The sequence below is a fragment of the Ahaetulla prasina genome, chromosome 1 (assembly GCF_028640845.1).
Source record: "Ahaetulla prasina isolate Xishuangbanna chromosome 1, ASM2864084v1, whole genome shotgun sequence".
In the NCBI taxonomy this organism is placed as follows: Eukaryota; Metazoa; Chordata; class Lepidosauria; order Squamata; family Colubridae; genus Ahaetulla; species Ahaetulla prasina.
The window spans coordinates 170,941,215-170,967,792 of NC_080539.1; the positions used below are offsets into that span (position 1 = coordinate 170,941,215).

The 26,578-nt window shown below is 39.1% G+C and overlaps 1 long non-coding RNA gene across 1 annotated transcript in view; it reads left to right on the plus strand.

The window, feature by feature from the left end:
- Positions 1 to 1,753: 1,753 nt before the first annotated feature.
- Positions 1,754 to 26,578, plus strand: part of LOC131197497 (uncharacterized) — a 31,424-nt gene continuing 6,599 nt past the window's right edge. Inside the window, exons 1-2 of the long non-coding RNA XR_009154963.1 lie at positions 1,754 to 1,832; positions 25,726 to 25,873. This is a non-coding gene — a long non-coding RNA (uncharacterized LOC131197497). The remainder of the gene's footprint in view (positions 1,833 to 25,725; positions 25,874 to 26,578) is intronic.

Below are 26,578 nucleotides of genomic sequence, written 5' to 3' on the forward strand. Positions count from 1 at the left end.
GCTCTGCATCATAATGGGCTCCAGGAGGAGGGGACCCATTGTGAAGCACACTAAATTTCACTGTGTTGCACAAGGCGCTGTGAAAGCAGTGGGCAGGCCATGGAGGTAGCAACAGCAACTGTACTGCGACGAAGGTGGAATGCTGTTTCGTGCAAAGGCAAGTGCAGGGGTACTTTGCTGCCACACTAAGGCTCCAGACATCACCACCACTGTGACAGAGTGACAGCTCTTTCATCCCTCTGCTGCGACAGGGTGACAGGGAGCCGCAGCAGAAGGATAAAAGAGCCACATGTGGCTCTGGAGCAGTGGGTTGCTGACACCCGCCCCAAGCATTTCTTTGCCTACCTAATTTCCAGCTCTGTCACATTTCTCTGTCACATTTCTCGCCATTGTGTGCAGGGAAACAAAAGTTTGTGGAACTAAAAAAAAAAGTTCAATCAATTCCAACTTTGCGAGATATTTTTCTTTCGCAAGAAGTTGGAATTGATTGAGTGAACTTTTTTTTTAGTCCCAGAAACTTTGTTTTCCTGCAAACGACAGTGAGAAACATGATGGAGAAACATGATTTGAGCTGGGCAGGGGTGATGATGGCGCTTGTGCCCACAGAGAGGGCTCTGAGCGCCACCTCTGTCACATGTGCCATAGTTTCACCACCACTGGTATAGGGTGACCTGCTCAAGCAGGGGGTTGGACTAGAAGACCTCCAAGGTCTCTTCCAGCTCTATTATTCTATGTTCTGTTAAATTAAGTATAACCTCACAAATTAAGTTGCACCTACAGTATGTGTCTCATACCAGAGGATTTCTGCATAACCAGATATGAGACTGGAATTAAAGAATTTTTTTAGAGTTGCTCGATGTTCTGGTTTCAGCTCAGAGTAAATTTTCAAATGAGTGCATATTTCATCTATGCATATTTGACCATTTTGTAGATTGGATATGGCACATCAATTCTACTCCGTCTGGTCCACAACAGCCAAGGGAAGGAATTCGTACTTGAGCAATTTTCATAATCAGTTAAAAGTCTTCAATAGTGAAAAAAATAATAATGCAGATTTGGCAGCTATTCTCCATCTGTTTCAGCAAGGCAGGATTTTCAAACTGCTCTCTTTGATCCAAAATGCAAATAGGAGTTATACATCTTTCTCTTATTATTTATTCATGTGTTTATTATAATTGTATACTGTATCTCTTTTCATCTCTGGATCCCAAGTGCCTTACCCAAATAAAATGTCTACAAAGTTAAACACAATGAGAAAATTTCCCCTGCTTTTTCTGAAATAAAATGAAATGCTTTTATTTGGTCAAAGACCAGCAAGATTTGAAAATGGACAGCGTAAAAGTGAAATCAAATGGATGAGGCAAAATATTGGCATAACAAGGTGTGTCTGCAATAAAAATGTAACCTATGATGGTGTGTTAATTACCTATGTAAGTACAAATCTAAAATATTATAATCTTCTTCTTCCTAGCGTTATTCCAATACTGTGGCAGGGTCCGCTTTAAAAAAAAATTACCATCTACGAGGTAAAAATATTTATCACCTAAAAGCAGATAGCTTATGTTTTTTTTCATGAACAAAATGTGAGCTTTATTTCTTTCCTTATGGACTCTCACTGGTTTTCAAGGAATCTCCACAAGCTTTCATTCCTGTTGACAATGCCTGATGGGGAAGAATACGTAGCGTTTGCCATTGTCCACCATCTTGTTTGGTTCACAACCGCTGTGCTGACAGTGGTCTGTATAACCAATGATCTAGAAGCAGACACAAGACAGCAAAAGTAAACGTATAACAAGGATTCCTGTGTACCTCAATTGAAGAAATGAATCAAGGTAAGGAAATAAATCTAACATCACTATACACTATGAACGTTTCAATGACCTGAACTGGATTCATAACTGAAGAAAAGTTTAAATGTCTTCTCTCTGAATTTCTCGGGACCAAAGGAATTTAAAATTGTAATTTTTCCATGTTCCTTGATTAACTTTGTTCAGTGTTATAAGAGCCCTGCGAAATAGCAGAACAAAACCAACAGTTTGTGAGAATAAAATGCCATATAATTTCATGCAGATGCATTCAAACTCTTCCTCCAAGTTTTCTCTCCTCAGAAATAAATAGGAATTCTCTCATGCAGGCTGCCAACAATAATCTTGTTTGGAAAATAAGGCCTTTCACTGCTATACTGAGCCCTTTGGTCTGCTGATTCCTCACAGCCTTCTCTTGAAGGTCACCCATGGACTTTCTAAAAATCAAGGGTAAACCTTGTTTGCAGAAGGAGAATAAGGAAGAGGAAGAGGAGGAGGAGGAGGAGGAGGAGGAGGAGGAGGAAAGAAATGGGTTCAGTCATAGGTATCTTGTCCAGGGAATTGATGATGCAGTTAAATGTCTTGCCATGTTCACTCATTGTTCTATCATTCAACCAGTTACTTTAAAACAGACGGAGGGAATGCCAGTGAATGGGATACGGATGGTTGGGTAAGTTGGAGCTTGGAGTTGGTCTATCTTTTGCCATCTCTAGACTCTTTGGTGGAAATGATTAGTGATCATTTGTCAGTAAAATGAGAGATGGCAATTTTGATGCCAACTTGAATGTCCCTGATGCTGGCCTTCTCCAGGCCAAGATCATCTCACTTAATCGGATGCAGTTTGTGAGCAACTGATGCCAACGAAGGGCACTTGACAAGCAGCCCTTTGCATGCTGGGTCTACTATCCAGACTAGGAAGACATAGCTGAGATTTGCCGTCCAGAAATTTATCGTTCATGGCCACACACATCTCATCTGCTTTTTGAGTGAATCATCAGAAAGCAACCTCCATCTCAGCCTGAGATGTGTAATTTGGATGCAATTTGGTTTCCACCTCCAAGTACTATTGCATCTGTGTCAGAAGCACTTAAAGCCCTTCCGTGGTAAAAGGATCAAGTAATGACATCACTATTCCCAAAATCCCCAAAGCTTTAACCAAAAACTGTCTACTATTGACCTCACCCCATTCCTAAGAGGTCTGTAAGGGGCGTGCATAAGAGCACCAATGTGCCTACCATTCCTGTCCTATTATTTCCCTTTATTATATCCAATTAATATAGTTATTACATACTTATGCTTATATATATGCTTATATATTGTATAGTTATTTTATGCTTATGCTTATATATACTGTTGTGACAAAATAAATAAATAAAATAAATACTGCCCAGGTGACAACCAGTTGGGACTTCCCTTTGTGTCCCTGTTAAGCTGCCCACCCAAGTGGTACCCATCTATTTACTCACAGTTGCCTGCTTTCAAACTGCTAGGTTGGCAGAGCTGGAGCGAGTGACAGGAGCTCATCCTGCCACATGACAGCAACCAGGTCTCAAACATGAGCCAGCTGATCATCAAACAGCATCCTAACCATGTGAGCCACTGCACTACCAATTCCAAATTATATTTGCTAAATAAATTCTGGCAGCCAAGCAAGGAAATAAATTTTATTTTGTATAAGGGTACCAATCTTATGTGAGAGATGAAGAAAAATCTGTCTCTACTTTCTTTTCCATCAATTAACATACTTAAGACCCTCCAGGATAAATGATGGCTCAAAAGCAGGGGTCTCCAACCTTGGTCCCTTTAAGACTTGTGGACTTCAACTCCCAGAGTTGGAGACCCCTGCTCTAAAGGAAGGGGAAGACCAAGGTGATCTGATTTGGGTTGCAAAAATCCAACTGACTATCACCTCGGAGCAGTCATCATCATCTTCAGGACTTCTTTGCTGCTATGTAGTGGTGTTCAGATTTTTGCAGTACAAGAGGTGATTCCCTAGGCCAAGCACCTAAAACCAGGTAGGATTTGGTTGCTGCCAAAATGCGAAACATTCTGATTGTATCGTGTTTTGTTTCTGCTGCACTATGAGTGATCTCAAATGGTTACATGAAACTTCCAGAGTTCAATCTGGTTTCCCTTTCCAAAGAACAGCTCGCTCCCCATTTTGTGCACATTACTTGCCATTTCCCTGAGAAATCACCTACGGTTTGGAACGTGGAAATGTAAAATTCCTTTTAAATAGTTTTTAAAATCTCCCCTGACTTCTGCTCACCCGTCTTGCTAACCAATATCCTCCGCACCAAGACTTCTTGGGAAGTGATTTACAGAGTTCTTTTTAGAGAGGAAAGCAAAACTATTTGCCAGAATATTAAAGCCTTGAGTTCCAGGAGCTACTGTTAAGCTACTAGCGGGGGGTTTTTATGATGGAAATAATGTTGAAAAATGATGCTCAGCCAAGAAGTCTGATTACAGAGATATGGTTGCTTCGTTATGGTTAGAAAGCACAAATTCTGCATTCATCACCTTAAGACAGTTTGCTCAGCCTCAGAATTCACATTAAGGCTACACAGAAACATTTCCCGTGCAGTTCTGAGATTCCGAGTGCTGAATTGGCTCTCCATTGGACCATTTTAAGAACCTTTCTTGCCAGATCTTTTAAAGAAAGAATAGATTTATACCCAGCCATCTTCGGAAAACTGGACATAATAGGGTTTTTTTTGTTATGGTTGCTGCTGCTGCTATTGTGTTTTTCTCCCCAGATTATGGAACAAGATACTCCATGCCAATGCATTGTAAGGTTCTGTCTGTCTGTCTTGTTTCTTTGTCACGGCATTAAAAATATATGGATATACTGAAATAGGAACTGATATTCTTTGCAAATACGCAACTCTAAGTCCTTTCTTTTGATAGTTGTGGAGAAAATGATGGATGCTGTAAAACAGCAACCTTGAGATAATATGGTACGTTATCACCACACTGTCACTGGTGACTAACAGAGGGTGCCTTGCTTCATTTTTGCAGGGCCAAACTATGGGTAGCTTGATAAGAATGAATGGTGAAAAGAAATTTTGTGTAGAACAAACGATATAAAACCAGACTGAAGTATTTCAACCAGGGCACCTTATTCACATCATAAATGATCATCTATGAAACATCATCTTCACAACATCTATGAAACATCATAGAAAAGTTATAGAAATTCTAAGGGATTTATGTGGGGGGCGGGGGAAATGTAGTCTCTACACCATCAGTGTAATAGATTCTAGAGCAGTGGCCCCCAAACTGTTGGGCCCCATAGAGGTTTTTCCATAGACCTGAAGGGGCATGTTTTTGTGTGCTGCCTACATCCTGTGGAAGGGGCTTTGCTTGTTTGTGCAACCCAGTTCCTGCATGCCATGGACCGGTGTCGGTCCACAAACTGGAAGTTGGAGACCTCTGTTCTAGAGAACATGAACTCAAAATGCAACAGATCTTTGGAATTCATACTGCCAAAACTGATAACCAGAAAGGCAAAATGCAGGTAACTCCATAGAATCCCAAATCTTTTTCCAAAGAAATCAGCTTATACAGGAGGTCCAATGTAGGAAAGATTTTTAAGCATATTTAGTCAACTCATTTAATAACTCATACAGAGGAAGGATATATGGTTTCCCCCATATGCACATTATTTTATACACATATTCAGTGAAAGCTGCTAAATTCCAGCCCCTCCCCAAAAAATCTCTGACTTATTGTTATTGGATCCCCCAACTCTTATCTCCAGCATTTGTCACCCACAAGACTCTAAGCAAAAGAGGGAGAATCATCCACTGTTTTTTCTTGTCAGCCACAGGAAAGCTTTGATTACTAAAGGAGAGTTGAAAAGCCTTAAAATTATTGCATGGTTTCATTTCTTAACAACTGGAAATTCCTCTATCCTAACTCCAGAAGAACCTTCTAGTTTTGTTGTTTAATTGGGCTACTATATTTGAGCTGCAAAAATTGAATTGACCCCTAAAAAGGTAAAGGTTCCCCTTGCACATATGTGCTAGTCGTTCCCAACTCTAGGGCTCATCTCCATTTCAAAGCTGAAGAGCCTGAGTTGTCTGAAGATGTCTCCATGGTCATGTGGCTGGCATGATTCAATGGCAAAGGCGCACGGAATGCTGTTACCTTCCCACCAAAGGTGGTCCTATTTTTCTGCTTGCATTTTTTACATGCTTTCAAACTGCTAGGTTGGCAGAAGCTGGGACAAGTAACAGGAGCTCACCCCGTTACGCGGCACTAGGGATTCGCTGAATTGCCTGGCCTTTTGATCAACAAGCTCAGCACCTTAGCCACTGAGCCACCACGTCCCTAGTGGAGCCTAGGTAGCAGCTATTCTGACATGTAGTGATCTGGAATTTTGCAGTCTGGAGTTTAGCAACCCAGATGCAGTAACCCTAACTAATCTTCCTAGCACCGTTCACTTCCTTTGCAATAATGACACTTGTCAATGGGATCTTATTTTCCCTCATTTAGTAAAGTAGTTAATTATGTTTCAGGCCATAATTGGCTAAGGGGCTCAGGATGTTTGGCAGCTGTTGCCTGACCAGGAACTGTGACCTCTTTCTCCCTTTTCTCCCTTTTGAGTGCTATGATGTCAAAATTCATCTGTACAACCATTAAATGCAATTGTGTGTTGCGTCCTTCTTTCCACCTAGTAAATCTTTCATCCAGTTCTTTTTCACCTATCATAATGTCTTTAGCTGTATTCATGTTACACACTAAACCATGGTGTAAATTAGATTAACCTGTCATGTTAAGCCATAAGTCATGCTTTATAATTTATAATAGCGAATTCAGGGATCCCAGCTAATCTGTAGTGTTTTGTTTGATTTTGTTTAGCACATTGCTTGAACTGTAGCATAAAAATGATGTTTTATATGGTTTACAAGTAATGTTGGCTTATAAAATAAACTAAGCTTAGGATCATAGTGCAGTGCACTATATCAATCCAGTTGTTACGACTTTATACAATGTGTGAACCCACTTAAAATACAAAATAACAGAGTTGGAAGCAGTGGTGAATTTTTTTTACTACCAGTTCTGTGGGTGTGGCTTGGTGGGTGTGGCTTGGTGGCCATGGCAGGGGAAGGATGCTGCAAAATCTCCATTCCCACCCCACTCCCGGGGGAAGGATATTGCAAAATCTCCATTCCCAGCCCACTCTGGGGCCAGCTAGAGGTGGTATTTGCCAGTTTTCTGAACTACTCAACATTTCCGCTACCGGTTCTCCGAACTGCTCAAAATTTCCACTACTGGTTCTCCAGAACCTGTCAGATCCTGCTGGATTTCACCCCTTGGTTGGAAGGGACCTTGGAAGTCTTGTTGAAGCAGGAGATCCTAAACTATTACAGACAAATGGCTGTCCAATCTTTTCTTAAAAACTTCCAGCTATGGATCACCACAACTTCCATTGGCAAGCCATTCCACTGATTAATTCTTCTCAATGTCAGGAAATTTTAGTTTGGATTTCTTCTTGATAAGTTTCTATCTGTTACTTCCTGTCCTGCCTTTATATGCTTTGGAGAATAGGTTGACCCCTCTTCTCTTTGACATCCTCTCAGATATTGGAAAATTGGTATCATGTCACCCCTAGTTCTTCTCTTCATTAGACTGGACATAGCCAGTTCCTGCAACTGTTCATCATATGTTTTAGCCTCCAGCTCCCTAATCATCTTTGTTGCTCTTCTCTGTACTCTTTCCAAAATCTCAACATCTTAACTTGTGTGTTTGTGTGATCGCATGCACTGTATGTATGTGATTACATGTATATGTATACACTCATGTATACAGTACGTATATTTATGTAGAGTACACACATAATCACATATACTTCTATTTCATAATGTTACAAAAAAATGTGATCTTCTTTGAATGGTATGAAATCCAACTACATGTCTCTTTTATTTGAAAACTAATAACAATGACAAGGCTTGTTTCAAGACCATAAATGAGAAATAATGAAGCAATAATTACAACCAAAGATAAAGTCTTATGGGATATAGTCCCAAGTTTATGTTGAGAAGCCTGCGCACAGGAGGGCCATGGTCTAAACTCCCTGTTTTCTGATTGCAAGATAGTTTGTATTGCTTTTTGAATGATCGCAAATATCATTTAAATTACAAGCAGTGAAGTTTTTTTTAAAAAAGATGAATTCATTTGACAATTGGTCTTTGGAAATTAAAGCCTCCATTTCTTGATCTACTCGTTAGCTACAGTACATGGTTGCTTCTTTATACATCTGCCTGATGGTTTAATCTATGTTCTTAGAAAAGTTACATTAATTTTACATGATTAAATATTGCTCTCTCTCAAATAACTTGTAAGCTAAGCTATGTGCCTTTCTTTGGGATTATGTTAATTCTCAAAGGAAACCAATCTGTGATTAGTGACAGGGATGCAATTTAAATTAAGTTCATAATTTTTAACTTTTCTTTTACTCAGTGCCCTCCTAACAAAAGAATATAATCCAAAAATAAGATACCCAGCAATTTAGGTTTGGTGATTCGCTAACAAACTTGAGTTAAAGCGGTGGTAGTGGAACAATTCACCAGGAAAAATAATAAAGGAGACCAAAAGACAGCAGTCATTGCAGTTGTTTGGAATGCAAGGTTTTGTGCAAACAAATTGGTCCCGCAATAGTTTCAGGACACTTACAGAACAAAGTCATAATTTTTCCAAGACAGGCAACAAAGATTTATTTTTATTTATATAAGCAATTCATATAGCCACCCACCTCATGGTATTGATTCTGGACAGCACACAAAGGATTAAAATCCACAAAACATAAAATAAGAAAGGAAAAACCTAAATTAGAGATGATAATAATCATCCATAACAGAACCTCAATTTAAAATTTCAACCTTAATCCATCGGGACCAAATAATAAACTCACTAATAGGGCTGATGTACTGTAATTTTCTGGTGCCTTGCCTGGGAGAACATCCAGGTCTTTAATGCCTCACAAAGGGCTATAATCAATTCATGTAAGCAGGCATGGAAAATTTTTCTATGAGAATCTGAAAGGCCGAGGCTGACATAACTCTGTCTGGGTGCCCATCCACACATGTATGTGAGAGCACGTACAGCCACTCATGCAGGGCACATTAATTTAAGGCAGTGTTTCTTAACATTACGAACAGAGGTGGGTTTCTGCAGGTTCTGACCAGTTCTGGAGAACCGGTAGCGGAAATTTTGAATAGTTTGGAGAACCAGTAGTAAAAACTCTGACTGGCCCCACCCCCATCTATTCTCTGCCTCCCAAGTCCCAGCTGATTAGGAGGAAATGGGGATTTTGCAGTAACCTTCCCCTGGAGTGACGTGGGAATGGAGATTTTATAGTATCCTTTCCCTACCACGCCCACCATGCCACACCCACCAAGCCACACCCACAGAACCGGTAGTAAAAAAATTTGAACCCACCACTGATTACGAACAGTGTGTGCACTTCGCCTGTCACATCATGCTGCCTGGAGAATTCTGGGAGTTGGAGTCTCCATATCTTAAAGTTGAGAAACACTGATTTAAAGATAGGATGGCAGGTTCTCAGCCCATACTGTATTAATACTACGTATGTCTTTGAATTTAACTAGATATGTTTTTCCTTGAAAGCCTTAAAATGCAACTACAATCTGTGATCTGGTTCCCCTTATCATGATTTTCACTTTGTGCATTAAATATTGTTAAATGGTTATAAATCATAAAAGAAGGCAATCATGCGATTGTTTCTTTGAGAGACAATGATTGGAGAAATGCAGAAATACAAGCTAGAACATTCCATGTCGTCTTTAAAAATACAGGACTCATCTTAACAGTTCTTTTAACCTTCAGCAGTGTCAGTTTGTGTTTATTCTTATGCTTCTGCACCACTAGAGTCTCCTCTTTTTAGAAAATTTCTTTCGTGCTTATTCTCTCACTTTCTACTCAAAGATAAATACCATAAAACCTGAAACAGAACAGAAATACTGCTGTTGTTTAGTCCTACAGCTGGTTTATCTATCTTTTGTTGTAATAAATAACTCTGACTTAGATAACATAAGGAGCCTTTATTATTTTCTGCTATGTGCCTTAATTAAACTTGGAGATAATGTACAGCACCTCTCACCTTTTAGCTGGAGAAGGAGGAGGAATACATCAGAATGAATCAGATTCCACCTCCCCTCACAACCAGGGGTGAAATGCTCCCGGTTCAGACCGGATCACGCGATCCGGTAGTGATGGCGGTAGGTGCTTCGAAGAACCGGTAACAAAAATCTCTGAATACCACCCCCCAAGCCCAGCTGAGCAGCGTGATCATCAGAAGTTTTTTTTTTTTTTACTTTTAAAAGCATTTTTTCTTTGGCTGATGATCACGCAGCTCAGCTGGGTGCTAGGCAAAAAATGTGGGGAGAAGTCCATTTTTCCTCCCAGCAGGCTCTGCTAGCCAAACCAAAAAACAGGGGTTTTTTTTCTGTTTTTCCTCCCAGCAGACTTCCCTGAAGCCTGATGGGAAGAAAAATGGACTCCCCCCCATTTTTTGGTTTGGCTATCAGGGAAGCCTGCTGAGAGAAAAAAGGGGGTGTGGGGGGTTGTTTTTGAGAGAGAGAGAGAGAGAGAGAGAGAGAAAGGAAGGAAGGAAGCAGGGAAGGAAGGAAGGAAGGAAGAGAGGAAGGAAGGAGTACAAACCTAGCACTAGAGGCAGCTTCAGATGATAATCCAGGGCTGGAAGGGACCTGGAGGTCATCTAGTCCAACCCTGCTCCAGCAGGACATTGCTAGTGAGTTTCTGTCTTTTGATCCCCCAGTCACATAGCCACGCCCACCTAATCACATGACACCCCCCCTCTACCAAGCCATGCCCACAGAACCGGTAGCAAAAAAATTTAGATTTCACCCATGCTCACAACCAATGTTAAGCAAGGTAAACGGGCACAAGTTCAGAAAGGAAGGCAACACGAAATTATGGTTTGATTTAGATTACAGAACAAAAGGGGTACCAGTAATACCTTTTGCCCTATCAAGGCAAAGCCCAGGTTGAATCATGCCTGAGAAATACTAAAAAGGGAAACGGAAAGATTTCCCCTGTTAATCATGCCTGATTCTAGGGGTGGTACACACCCCTAATTCATAGCCTAAGACCCAGCATTATCTGAAGATCTTCTTGGTCATGTGGCTGGCATGACTGGTACCACGGTGCTGCAGTGGTTAGAGTGTAGTACTATAGGCTACTTCTGGTGACTGCCGGCTGCCTGCAATTTGGCAGTTCGAATCTCATCAGGCTCAAGGTTGACTCTGCCTTCCATCCTTCCGAGGTGGGTAAAATGAGGACCCAGATGGTTGAGGACAATAGGCTGACTGTGTAAATCGCTTAGTGAGGGCTGTAAAGCACTGTGAAGTGGTATGTGAGTCTAAGTGCTATTGCTATTTAGTAATTGGACCTACTTTGGCTCCTGTTCTGTTTAGCTTCCATCTACGGATTTGGAAATAGTTTTCCAAAGAATGCACATTTTAAGCATGCCCTGAAGAATGTAGAGAGATCAATGTTGTCTACTCAAGCCTTTTATATATCTGAGGCAGCAGCAATTAAATGATGTAATACTAAAGGCTGAGAACAACTGATGTTTAGTGACAGAGAGAACTCTTAAAAAATAACTCATTGATATAGTCCTTATTACTATTTAAATTACTGAGAAACACTTTTTAGGTCTCATGATGTATCCCAAAGGTTGTTCACTGGTTGGAAACTTGTGTGAATAAAATTGAATATGCATTGTGGCTTAATACAATGATTAAGTGATTAAAAACAATTTTCCGCTCCAACAGATTGGTCATTTTAATTTCTCCTGATTAATTTATTAGTATTGTAACAGAGATGTTTACAAAGTGTGCCCCTTTTTTCATTTGATTCCTCAATTATATTCAGTACATACCATAACACACTGTCAGATGGAATTTTATAAGAATATAAAGGGACTGCGCAATGTTTAAAATGTGCTTTAGGAGTGGTACTTCAAAATGAGATATATATAATCTTTTATTGTTTTTTCAATGTATAAAATACAAAGCAAAACAAAAATAGGGAATTAATTTCCTTAACTGCAGAATGCTTATGAATACAAGCCCAACATCTATCTGTGACTCATTAAAACATTTGTATCTTTCCCAGTTTGTGCTATAGCCAGAGGTGGGCTGTTGCTGGTTCAGAGCGGTTCGGGCAACCTGTAGTTCCGACCACTGGCTGGGCCCACACACCTGCCCCAGCGCTATCCCATCCTATATATCTCATTCTCTGGCTTGCTCACCCGCCCACGCAGACCAGCTGATCGCCGCGCCTCCCCTGCTCTATTCACTGTGGCTGCCCAAGGAGGTGTGCTGGAAGCTGTGCGGATGAAATCGCCATGTGTTTGAAACTGCATGAAAGGTCACATTTTCATTTCTGCACTAGGCGAACCAGTTGTTAAATTATGTGAAGCCCACCACTGGCTACAACCATATAATTTTGGAAATAGACCTGGCTGCTTTAATGAATAACAGACAGCAGAAAGAGGTGAATTTGGGTATTAGTATTTGATATTGTCATCCTCTAATTGAATATGTTTATTTGACATAATCAGACTCAAAGTAGTGGTATTATGTACGATTCTCAGGCACATTTTCATCCCATTATTGAAATGTGCTTGGTTTCAGAAAACTTATATAATATTACACCTTCAACCCAGTGGTGGGATTCAACCACTTCGCACCACTTCAGGCGAACCGGTCGCTAACTTTCTCAGCAGTTTGGCAAACTGGTTGTTGGAAGAAATCATTAGGGCAGAGAACCGGTTGTTAAATTATTTGAATCCTACCACTGCTTCAACCCATTCCCAAAGTAATTTTAATGTACTGCTTAATCTTTGTTTTTCATTTACTTCTGAAGTTTTTTTTAATGCAGACGTACAGAAATAGAGTCATCACAATGCATTAAAATAAATTCGGAGGCATCCATGTAGATAGCAACCCGCATTCACGGAGCTCTGAAGCAGAAACAGGTGTGTTTCTTTAAGCATTTCAAAAGCACAGCAGACACATAAATAGATTTTAAATCTTTTATCGCTGCTAATTCTCTCGGTGGCTTACAAATAACCATTACTTTTCATTACTGGGGAACTGCCCTGGAAATGAGAAATGAATTTCAACCACTTCAACCTGATTCTGAGTCTTCAGTGCTTCCCTACCCCCAGCTGAAAATAGAGTTGTGTATATCAATTTTGTCTAAATTGCCATTTTTTTTGTCTGGAAATCTCTAGCCCAGAGACTTGTCATTTCTGTCTCATTCAGTTTATTACATCCTGCCAGCTATGTCCAGATAAACGGTAATGAAGGTGGCTTCCGCTATTCTAAACCTCATCTTCTCTAGCAACAACCTTTCAAAAGCACGACCATTATGGACAGCCTTAAAACTTGATCCACCGCTGATGACAGAAGACTTTAATTTGTGCTTGCCAGACAGCAGAACGGATCTCCAAAAGGCACATCATAAGCCTTCTCCCTTTCCCCCTGACTTAGAGGACCATTTCAAACTCTTAGTTTCCTCCCCTTTAGTATGAAGGTCATTCCCTTGAAGCAGAAATTAAACTTTAAAGAGCAACACGGAGATATAACAAATAACCCCTGGAATTTGGGAGCATTTATTCAGACACTTGTCATTTGGCAAAGCGTTTCATTTATCTCTGTACAGAACACTACGCTCAGTCCATCTAGAGTAAGGATATAGAGTTATAGCTCTGCTTCCATTTGATTTCAAATGCTACATGTTTCCATCCATAATCATTGGATGTGGATTTATATCTAAGCAGCAAATAATTCTTCCCTGGATATTAAAAACATAACCCTCTCTCTCTCTCTCTCTCTCTTTTTTTTTGACAGATGGATAAAAGACTCCAACAGTAGGGTTTGGGATACTTAATTTGGGATACTTTCAGTCCCTTGTTTTTGAAGGCAACAGTGGAAAATCTGCTATTTAAGAGAGATCTGCAAAGCGCAGATCCCAGGCTGAACCCACCCCTCAAAAAAGGTCAATGCAGGCCTCAAACCCTTAGGAATATGTTTCCTTCTCTTCAAAGTCCCAGCTTTGAATCCGGCTTCCCCATTTACTTTGCTTGTCAGAAGGTCGGAAAAGGGGATCATGGCAACCGTCATAAGTATAAGCCAGCTGGCAATCGTCCAAATTTTGATCACGTGACCACGGGGATGCTGCAACTGTCATAAATGTGATAAATGGTTGTAAGTCGCTTTTTTTCAGTGCTGTTGTAACTTGGGTCACTAAATGAACATTTGTTAAGTCGAGGTCTCTTGTCCCTCTCTCCCCAAGTCATGATCTGTCCTCCAGATGTCTATCTTCAGCCTCAAAGGCAAGGGGCAAAACTCAGCAGCTGATTGGCAATATTTACTCCTTGCCTCATTTCTCCATCAAATAAAGGAAGGGCTAGGACTGGGTGTCAAACTCAATTTCATTGAGGGCTATGGTTGACTTTGGGAGGGCTGGAGGGGGCGTGGCCAACTGGGTGGACTGGTCAGCTTGATGCCACTCCCCAAACTGCTGCCATGTTTCTCTTTGCAGTGGGTAAACTAGGCTGAAGCCATGCTAGCTTGATCTTTCCTCTGTGTCACACTGGGTAGACCGGACTGAAGCTACACTGGCCTGATTTTTGCTATTCACATCAGGTAGACCAGGAAAGCCCCGCGGGCCAGATCCCACCGCAGGCCTTGAGTTTGACACCCCTGAGCTAGAAGAAGAAATAGCTAGGATTTGCTTTTATTTATTTATTTTTTAAAAATAATATTTATTGAATTTCCAAAAGTTAAAATACACAATACAAAAAAAAGCACAATACACAAAAACAAAAACAAAAAAAACACACAAAGACAAACGCGTCAAAATTACATTACTCATAACAGCTTTTCCTACATCGGAATTTCTTATCCTATTTAACCTCTATATACAGATTCTACTTCTAGGTATCTCTATAAACCAACATTCTTATTTAAGTTATTTTAACCTCTATTCAGAATTCAGTCTCATAACAAAAATCTCTCTTAAGTTTTATGCTTACTCTCCAGCCAGGAATACCATCTATTCCATATTCGATAGTACTCAGTATCTACCCTCTCCTTCATTTCCATCAATAATCTGTCCATTTCTGCACATTCATATATTTTTATTATAATTTGATCCGGTGGGATATTTGAACGTTTCCAGTTCTGTGCTATCACAATTCTACATGCCATCAATATGTGTAATATGATATATTGTATATTTCTTTCCATTTTCCTTTCCAGAATGCCCAATAGGAATAGTTCTGGGTTTTGTTCTATTTTCTCCCCTGTTATTTCATCCAGCCAAATTTGTATCTTCCTCCAAAATTTCTTAATCTTAGGGCCAGGTCCACCACATGTGGTAGAACATCCCTTGTTTGTGACCACATCTCCAACAATTCGGGGACCTATTTGAAAACATCCTGGCCAATCTCGCTGGTGGCAAATGCCATCTATAAAACATCTATAAAAGATCTGACCACAGGCCTTGAGTTTGACACCCCTGAGCTAGGAGAAGAAATAGCTTGGATTTGCTTTAAAGTCAAGTCAATATGCATTCTCCTGGTTAAATATTAAATATGCATAATGAAACAATGGATATGCATCAGTTTTTCATTCATACTGCACATTCAACCGTAACATGTAACACTGGTCCATTTTGCACTTAATTTCACTTGCAAAATGTGGCTCATACACATGGAGCACAGTGATGAAAAGCCCACTTTTGCATTTGTGTATTAACCACATTTATATATGAAGCACAGGGAGGGATCTGTGTGAACAACCATTCTCATAGGTCTGTGGATACCTTGGCGAGTTCTTGGCCTGGTGAATTGTGGCTTGAACTGGAAGGATGGCAAGGAGAAGATGGAGAAAGTGCCATGAAAATATAAGAGTGCAATGTTAACCTCTGCTATTCAGTTGGAGCAGGGATAATTTAGGGAGACGATAACTATGCATGAGCAATTTGCACAAGATACTAAGTAGTGACAAATAGTTATTACTGTTGTATAACATACTGTTGTATAATATAATATTACTAATAATAGAAATATACTGTTCGTCAGAGGAAAGCAAATACTAAAAAATACATTACTTAGTATATGCCAAATTCAGAGAAGCTGATAGAGAAATTGGGGAATAATAGGTTGTGGTTGTTGTTGTTTTTAGAGGGGAAATTGGTGAGGAAATGATGCATCCTCTAAATTATAACAAATTGGCCTTTGGCGGTGGTTTCTGCAAACCAGCAGGATAGTATCCATTTCTCTGTGCAGAGAACTCTCCAGAAAGCAATTGTTTGCATTTCTGTTTAAGCAACTCCGAGACAAATATTCTGAAACAGATCGCCATCTAATTTAATTGGCTTCCAATGTGCAACCACGAATGGAAAATTCAGTAAGTGTTATGTTGCCGAAACTATTTAGGTCAAAAGCTCAGCTGGTAAAGCCCCTATCAGTCCTCATTGCTCTTGTGAAAAATCTCTCGGTGTGTGTGTATGTGTGTGAGAGAGAGAGAGGGAGGGAGGGAGGGAGGGAGGGAGAGAAACAGTTCTTTGCCCTCATATCCTAGGAAGCCAGATAATTTTGCTTCAGCATTGCAAGTGAAACTTTTGTGCCATTTGTCACTGGTTAGGTCATGAAGCGGGATTCATTTTTAAAAGAAGCTGCCAAAATGAGTAAATATAAAATTTCAGTGCTCTCCAATTATACAATGTGAAGCCAAACCGTTTTTTGTGTGTGTGAAGACAAAAAAGAAGAAAACATACATCTCTTTTTTTTCATATGTTCCTTTCCCATTTAAATTAAGATATGTGAAAGCTGTAGTTTGATTTCATGTACATATAGCGTAGGAAGTAAAATGTAATATCAAAATCAAATTAAAATGTTTCTCTCCTATCATCAGATCAGTTTGGCATTCCTAGGCATAGCATAACTGAACTGTCAAATCTCTTCTAAAGTTGAGATTGGGGTCATTCAATGCACCAGTTTTAGAAACTGATTTTTAAAAACCATTTGTCAGCAAAAGGACCATCAAAGCTGTAAAACCTGTAGCTAATAAGCAACATCAAGGAACTATTAGAAAGTTGGCAGACTAAGGAACAAACAACACAAAGATCCAAGTACAAGTCAGGTGCCCTAAGAGAGGCAAAAAACCCCCAAAACCCTGGTTCATCAAACCAGAAACAAGAACCTGGAGAGATTTATTTGGTCAGGAGTGCATAATTGCTTCTGAAATTATATTGAGATAAATAAATACTGTTTAAATGTTTATTGCTACTATACTAATGATAAATGTAAACAACCCAAAAAATTCTTATATTGATGTTAACTCCTCTCTTTTAAACTTATTTATTTTCTTGTTATAGATTTAGATATCATCCATCCATCCATCCATCCACTCACTCATCCATCCACTCATCTACCCACCCACCCACCCACCCACCCATCCTTTTGCTTTTCTTTAACCATGTATTCTCGCTTCTGATGTTTTAATTCTCCCATCCCTGCACATGAGTATCTGGTATAGGAGAATAACATTTCCAGTTTTGTGTAATGGTTAAACTACTGTATTAGAAACTAAGACATCATGAATTCTAGTCCTTCCTAGCATCAATGTCAACTGGGTAACATTGGCCAACTGGGTAATGTTACAATTTTTAATTGTACAAATAAAATCAGGATAGAAATATAAGAGTAAATAAATAAAATGTGAACAGAAGTTGAATTCATAGTGATATCAGATAGCAATAGTACTTAGACTTATATAGAATAGAATAGAATAGAATAGAATAGAATAGAATAGAATAGAATAGAATAGAATAGAATAGAAAAGAAATTATTGGCCAAGTGTGATTGGACACACAAGGAATTTGTCTTGGTGCATATGCTCTCAGTGTACATAAAAGAAAAGATACGCTCATCAAGGTGCAACATTTACAACACAATTGATGATCAATATATCAATATACCACTTCACAGTGCTTTACAGCCCTCTCTAAGCAGTTTAAAGAGTTGGCATATTGCCCCCAACAATTTGGGTCCTCAATTAATTGACCTTGAAAGGATGGAAGACTGAGTCAATCTTGAGCCAGTCAGGATCGAACTGTTGGCAGTTGGCAGAGTTGGCTTGCAATACTGCATTCTAACCACTGTGTCATCATGTCTCTAGTTGCTTACACTATCTCTGCATGTTGCCCTACCTTTCTATTATCCTTGTAAATATCTACTTAATCCTTTATTTGCTTTAGTAAGTATGCGTTGTATCATTTCATTATAGGGATATAGCTGAACTATTGACTATGGAAAAGTGTGTGAGATTAGAAAACTGCAATGAAACATAATTAGTTATTTGCATCTGTCCTCACTACAGAAGACATATGGTAGATTCAGAATTGAAAGGAATGAATCAAATAGTGGTAAAAAGAGGTGAAGGTCTAGATTTTGTTTGCAGAGAAATCAGAAGTGAAAGAACATCCATCCAAAAGTTCTTAAGTTATTCACATGTTCAATGGCTAATTTCCAACCAAAAATGTACAACATATATTACTAAAATGTGCATCTGTGCCAGAGGACTGGAAGGCAGCCAGTGTAAAATAGATTGTTAGAAAGTCATCTACAAAATTACACTTACCTTAATTTATGCTTTGAGAAAATTGAAAGAGAAAATTTCTCAGAACCAACTGAGAAAAATCCCACAATGAAGAAATAAATAACAGATTCAACTAAGGATCTGTAAAGTGTGCCCTTAAATTTGTCTATAAGTGACCTGGAGTTAGAGCATTAGTGGGTTTCAATTTTGTTCACTACTGGTTCACTCATGGGCACGCATGCCCATGCGATGCTTCTGCATAGAGACATCCAGGCAGGTGAGCGGAGCCTCCTGCCGCCACTGCTTCCGGTTCGCCCGATCTGGGGTGAACCAGTAGCAACCCACCTCTGAGTTAGAGGTGAGCCTCTAACTCAAGACCAAAGTACTTATAATATTGAAGGTTAAGAAAAATATTTTTTTAGTCAAAATAATTAGCAAAAAATTCTACACGAATATTTCCACCACCATTACCACCCCCATTATGAAGTACATGGATGAAATTAAACAAATTGGTAAGTATTGGGACAATAAATCCTGTAATGGGCCTTAAGATGGTAGTGAGTAGAAAGGCAAGGAATCTTAGTATCGGAAAAAAGACTATATCAATCTACTGAAAATTTCACCTAATAGATATGAATAAGCAAATTCTATTCTTGTCCAAGCAACTGAGAAAGAAAAAATATGAACAGGAAGTACAGTGATGAGTATATGAATATGTGGGCTAGAGATTGTCCTACACTTAGATATTTCTGCTGAAGAACTTTGTAGAATTATAAATTTATGCTATAAGGCACAGGACACATAAAAAATTCAGTAAATAATTCTGGATTAATTTTTTGGGATACAAAATTTAATTCTGAAAGGTCTTTTAAAATGGAAGTGGGGAGGAGAAGGCATGTACAAATACAATATAACTTTCTTATTTACTCAACATGTGAAATTCCATCCTCTTATGGATGAAACATTGGAGGTATTTAACTCGATGGACTCCGCACTTTCTGTATGTTTATTTGGCAATCCACAGTTGTCAAAAGTTTGAGAAATGCTGTTTTAATATTCTGGAAAAAGAAGGGTATTCATTCGTTCGTTCATTCATTCATTCAAATTTATTGGCCACCAATCTCCCGTGAAGTACAATGATGATTCCAATGCTTGAGATGGATTTCTAATAAGACTGGGCAGAAAATAAGAACCTTCTACACAGTTGTAGAAAGGTATTTCAATCACACGAATACATTTCCTGGTAGTGCATTTCTCTTAAATGATATTTAGCTGGCATTTTGCTTAGTAGAATCCCACTTACTTAACCAAAGTTCTAAAGATGATGCCAGAGCTGAACTGGTGGAAATTTCTTTATTCCCAGAGGTCATAGGATGATCTCTCAATAGAATCACTAGCAGTTAACTCAACCCTTTTCTATAACTCAACAACTAAAACAAAAACCAGAATTTGGGAAATGGAATTGCACCAATTTCTCCTCTTAACACCCTTATTTATGTGCAACTGTATTAACTGGATTTAGACAGGATCGTCGGGACACTTACATTATGATGACTTTGGTTTTGTTTATACCTTGTCCTGAGTGAAACAGTCTTTAATAGGCAGAAGCTTATTCAGAATTTTATAAAAAAGAAAGTCGCATTGTGAAAAGTCACATTTATCTCCAAATTGCACAAATGCCAACTGATACCCAAATGTAAATTATAGTGAGGATTTAAAGTAGCATTTTAAAATGTCATGCTGGATGTTTCACCTAACAGCAGGATCCTGCTAGTGGCAACGTATTCCCTTCTTCACATTTTGAAAGCTGCACATTTATTCCTGTCCTCTGCTTCTTGTTCTTTAGCTAGCTAGCAATCTGCAGAATATTTGTGCTCCCCTTTGGTATAAATCCTCCATCACTGCACAAGGGATAATGGTATAATTGCTTCTTATTTTCTGTTATCATAATTTGATGAACTGTCTTCCTCTAACATTTCCAAGCCCCATATAGCAAGAAGTAAGAACCACACAGATTTCAGAAAGAGATCTTTAATGCGAGTCATAATCTTGAAATCTGTAAATTAAGTTTTAGGCAGACTTACAGCAAACCAATTAAGGCAGAATCTCTTTGAAATGTTTTCTTCCTTTCTTCCCAGGGTGAAATGCTACCGGTTCGGGCCAGTTCAGGCAAACCGGTAGTGATAAAAACTACTGGTTCAGGTGAAACGGTAGTAAAAAAAAACTACTGGTTCGGTTGAACCGGTAGTTAAAAAACTACCGGTAGTTAAAAAACTACCGGCAGTTAAAAAACTACCGGTTCGGGTGAACCTGTAGTGAAAAGAAGCTACGGGTTTGGTTGAACCAGTAGCTAAAAAACTACCAGTTTGCCCAGACCAGTAGCAAAAAAAAGATACCGGTTCAGGCGAACTGGTAGTTAGAAAAAGTTACGGGTTCATTTGAACCAGTATTTCTGACTATCAGCTGTGCCACGCAGTTTATATTTGCTAGAAAGCAGGAAATCCTGCTTTCTAGCTAAGCTAAATCACGCAGCACAGCTGTTCCCCCCCTCGCTGTCTACTTACCTAGTGAAGTCTTCTTTTCCGCATGAAGCGCATATTTGGTGCACTGCGCATGTGTGCGCAGCATGCTTTTGGTGTGTGTTGTGCAGGTGCGCGTGCAGCACTTGTTTGGCATGCACTGTGCATGTGCGGGCAGTGAACCAGTGGAATCCGTGGAGGATTTCACCACTGCTTCCTTCCCAGAGCCTCCAATTCTGGACTATGTTGCCTTTTCTTCCACTCACGGGAACTCTCCTGCTCATTCCTGTAGATGCACATAAACATAAAATTATAACCAGAAGAGAGCCAGTAATGGTCAAGGTGCCAAGCTAAAAGCTGGGAGACTCTGAGTCCTATCTGAGGCATAATGCCAGCTCTGTGATCTTGGGGCTGTCACTCTCTCTCAGCCAAAGAAAGGAGGCAATGCAGGGGTGAAATGCTCCCAGTTCAGACCGGCTTGCCTGATCCGGTAGCGATGGCAGCGGATGGTTCAGAGAACCAGTAGCAAAAATCCCTGGCCCCACCCCCTGCCCCTGTTGAGCCCCGCCATCATCAGAGGTTTTTTTTTTTTACTTTTAAAAGCATCTTTTCTTCAGCCGAAAAAATGCCTTTAAAAGTAAAAAAAAAGCCTTTGATGATCCCGCGGCTCAGCTGGGATCGTCAGAACCCTTTAAACTCTTCTTTTTAACAACCTCTTCAGCTGAAGAGGTTGTAAAAAAAGGTTTTAAAAGGCTCCTCTGGCGATCCCAGCTGAGTTCCTCATCACCAGAACCTTAAAAAACATGTTTTCTACAAGCTCTTCAGCTGAAGAGCTTGTTAAAACAATCCTTTTAAGAGGTTCTGTTCGATGAGGCAACTTCAGCTGGGATCATCAGAGAAGCCTTTTAAAATCTTTTTTTCCTCTGGTGATCCCAGATGAGATTCCTGATCATCACAGGCTTTTAAAATCATTTTTTAAATAACCTCTTACAAGAGACCCCACCCATGCCCACCCAATTGCCCCCTCCCCCACTTACCTTATTGCTGCTTCTTTCGGGCTGGCAAAGCCATGCTTTACCTCAGTTGCATCAGCTAACAACTGAATCTGCTTGCCTGCAATCCATTTCCTCAGTGAGCAACTCAATCTGTCTGCTTTGCTGGCTGAGGAACTCTGGGAGTTGAAGTCCACAAACCTTAAAGTTACTAAGGTTGGAGACCCCTGATCTAAAAAATATAAATAAAATAAAATAATAAAATATTTGTGCAGCTTTCTGAGATTTGGTGTGTTTCTGTAGTGTTTCATTCTAACCACACAAACACACAAAATCTCACAAAGCTGTATGTGGCATTGTGTGTGTGTGTGTATGTGTGTATGAGTCAGTTGTGTTGTGTTGTGTTGTGTTGTGTGTATGTAAAGTATGAAAGTGTGAGGTTCCTGCTTGTTGCAGGAGCCATTTTGGGTGAAGTGCAGCTGCTTTTACATTGTGTGTGAGTCAGTTGTGTTGTGTGTGTGTAAAGTGTGAAAGTTGGTTTTTGGTACCTCTTATTGTTTTGTATACTTCGTTTATTTTATTATTTATTGTTATAGGCCACGCCCACCCAGTCATCTGACCACCAAGCCACACCCACCAATTAAGTCATGCCCACAGAACCGGTAGGGAAAAATTTAGATTTCACCCCTGAGGCAATGGCAAACCACTTCTGAAATCTTCACTAGAAAACTGTGGAGACTTTGTCCAGAGAGTCTCCAGGAATCAAGACTGACTGGCACAGACAAAATAAATAAATAAAACAAGAGGAATTAACATTTGCCATTTCTAATGCCTGATGTAATTACCAAAAGCTTTGAATGCCTTGGCTTCCAAAAGGGGTCAATATTTATGAGAGTAAAAATTAATTATTACACACTCAGAGTAATATTAAATATATAGCACTATGTTCAGTTCCTGGGGATAATGTTCGTGTATTTGTGCTAATTTCTTGGCAATAACAGGGAAGTAGAATGCCTTTGCCTTCCGGGATGTCATCCATGGATTGCTTCTCCATAGCTCCCAAGAATTTCATGATGGTGAGAGCTATTAAAAAGTGGCACAGCCTCCCTTCCACAGTTGTGAACTCTCGTTTCTAAAGATTTTTAAGGAAGGACTGGGGAGCCATTTCTTTGGGCTGGTGTGTGGATTCCTACTATGGCCAGGCGGTTGAATTAAAAGATCTCTAAACTCTCTTCCAGCCTTATCCCTCTACGATTTTATTATTGTATTCCTTGTCTAACCTAAAGTGGATCTAAAAACCTTGGATATCCTTGGATATCCTAGTGGTTCCTATCCAAGTACTGTATTAACAGGATCAACCATGCTTTGCTTTTTTGAGATCAGCCAAGGTTTTTTAGATCCATTACCAGCTTTGCTTTTCATTGAATCGAATGTAGGGTTTTTTGTATTGGTTCCATTCACGTTTTGTTCCTGTTCTTGGGTATATTTTGGAACCTAGTCTCCAGCATGCCAGCAAAATGTAACTCTTGGTCAAAAAGCAGCATTCTCCTATTAAATCTCAATAGAAATAAATCTCTCTTTAGTCAAGAGTAGATCCCCTGCTGCAAACCGTATTTAAAAGGCAAACCTGCAAAAAAGCAAGCAATGCAACAATCTTCTCTTGAATTTATTACATTGAAATGCTGCTTACTCTAATGTTGGCTCCAAGTTGTAAAGAAATACTTATTTGGAAAAAGTTCTTAAAAGTGTACACAGAAGAGTAGTTCTGTTGTAATCTATGATGCTTGCACCTGGCACAGCTGCTTGTCGCAGCCTACTAAATAATGCATTCATACATTTTTCAAAGGAGATTAAAACACAACTTTAAAAATTAATCCATGGAATTTATATCTTCCAGGGCCATTGAATAAATGTGTATGGAATCAACAGAAAATAAAGTAAGCAGAATCTGTGTGCTGAACCCAGTTCCAAACATTTTGAACACTGAACTCCTAGGCAGGCAGTGTTCAATAGATAAGGCTGTGAACAGGCAACATCTTTAGCCCTATGAGCACATCTGGACTTTCAAAAGCATGTCACAGTCAGTTTCAGAAATAGCTGCTGGGCATAATCATTAGCGAAACATCCCATGACCTGAGGCAAATTGCTGATAAAGTCCTAGTTCTTGGTGGCATTTCTGAGAAACCAGCCACATTTGGCAGCAAGAAGAAGAAATAAGCAATGTAATAATCAGTGACAGTAAGAACTAATAAGTCATCATAAGAATGAATTCTTCCAAGAGCTTCCATCAGCTATCAAATTAAGTTTGAGATTTTAAGGCACAGGAAAAAATGGAGAAATGTCAGAGATGGACAAGAAAGTTATTATGACACAATATATCTGTGAATCTTTCTCAAACCTATTTTACTAACAAACTTCTTACGTGGGCTCAAAAGCACTGGGGCTATTGTTTAGTAAATCCAGACGGTTGCAAGTAATTTATCATTTCGGACTCATTCTTGTCCCTAGCGTGTCTCAATGACTTATTAAGGGTACTGACATAAACCCACAGAAGGCAGATGATGCATGATTAGCTTCACTTAATGTTAACCGCTTCAATCTTGATTGCAGAAAATATGACTTCTGTAACAGAGTTGTTAATGCTTGGAACACACTATCTGACTCTGTGGTCTCTTCTCAAAATCCCCAAAGCTTTAACCAAAAACTGTCTTCTATTGACCTCACCCCGTTCCTAAAAGGATTATAAGGGGTGTGCATAAGAGCACAAATGTGCCTACCGTTCCTGTCCTATTGTTTTCTTTCATTATATCCAATTAATATAGTTATTGCATGCTTATGCTTATATATATATATGCTTATATATTATATAGTTACTTTCATGCTTATGCTTATATATAATGTTGTGACAAAATAAATAAATAAACAAATAAATAAATAAATAAACTTGATTTGGGATTCGTCAGACATATGTAGTCCAATGCTATTCTATGGGTTCAAGTCCTCTACTAAGAACTGACCTCATGGATCTTTGCATTTTAGTTGACTATGTACTATGCATTAGCTTTTGGAACCACCCAGTTCTTGGTGTTCAATGGTTGTAGGATAAAATAAATAGAATCTATCAGTATGATAGCTTCACTTAACTCCCAGGCCATTGAAGTAGGGATGTAACATTACACTTTGGTAATGTTGTGATAATGCAAGGTCACCAGATTTTCAAGAAGAAAAACTGGAACATGTTACATTACATAATTTTAGAGGTTCATTACTATATACTCTTGATTTAATGGAACATTATTTAATGGTCTCTGGACCAATGGACAAAATTCTGTCTGAATATTGTATGCTTCTATCTTATTCACCATTTATATGTGTATAAAATACTCATGTAAAATATATAAAATGCAGATGCATGCAATCCTATTCACCATTATACCTTTGTAAAATAGTGAATAGGTTTGTATGCATCTGCATGTTATATGTTTTAAATGAGCATTTGATACACATATAAAATCCTATTCAGATTTAACAGGGATTCTGGCTTAATGGACACTCCTCCCAGGTTAGTCCATAACTCAAATACAGTACTTTTAATCCAAAACTCAAGCTTCTCTGCAGTCCTTTGCAAAAATTACAAAGAGGGTGAAAGAGACTGAAAGTTCATGTTTGAATGAGATCCTCTCTAGTGAAGTTTTCTTTTTTTAGTAATTCCAAACTATTCATATTCCCCATTATGTTTCTACAGGGTGTGAGAAATGATTTCCAGGTCAAGCAGCATTAATAGATGAATGGAAGTCTTGAATCATAAGAATATCTGCACTACTATTAATCTTCTCATCATTCCCATCACCAATCTCTTTCCACTTATGACTGTGATTGTGACTTTGTTGCTGGTAATTTTTATGATTTATATTGATATTGATTGTTCCTGATTGCTTATTTGCACCCTATTATTATCATTAAGTGTTGTATCATTAAGTGTTAAATTTGTACCCTATGACCATCATTTGTGTGATAAATGTTGTCCCTTGATGAAGGTATCTTTTCTTTTATGTACACTGAGAGTGTATGCACCAAGACAAATTCCTTGTGTTTCCAATCACACTTGGCCAATAAAAATTCTCTTCTCTTCTCTTCTCTTCTCGTCTCGTCTCGTCTCGTCTATTCTATTCTATTCTATTCTATTCTATTCTATTCTATTCTATTCTATTCTATTCTATTCTATTCTATTCTATTCTGTATGGAATCGGGTCAGTTGGTCTTTTAGTTTTGAAGTTAATTTCCCTCATGCATCTATCTTTCGATCTTTACCCAACAGATGCTCTGCAGAATAACAGAACAAGACAATTTGTTGTTGTTGTTGTTGTTGTTTTGCATCTTCGTTGAGAGGGAGACAGTGCCCACCCTAACCTTTTCCACAGGTGAATGCAGGAAGATGGGAGCAGGAAAAGAATAATCAGGATACTACAAATTTGTCTCCCAAATGTTTGTACATACATATTGTACACGCACATATAGTCTCCATCTAAAAGGGGGGTGGAAGGGTGTTTTTTTCATCCTCAGCTGCAATTTCAGTGAAAATTTCAGCAAACACATTG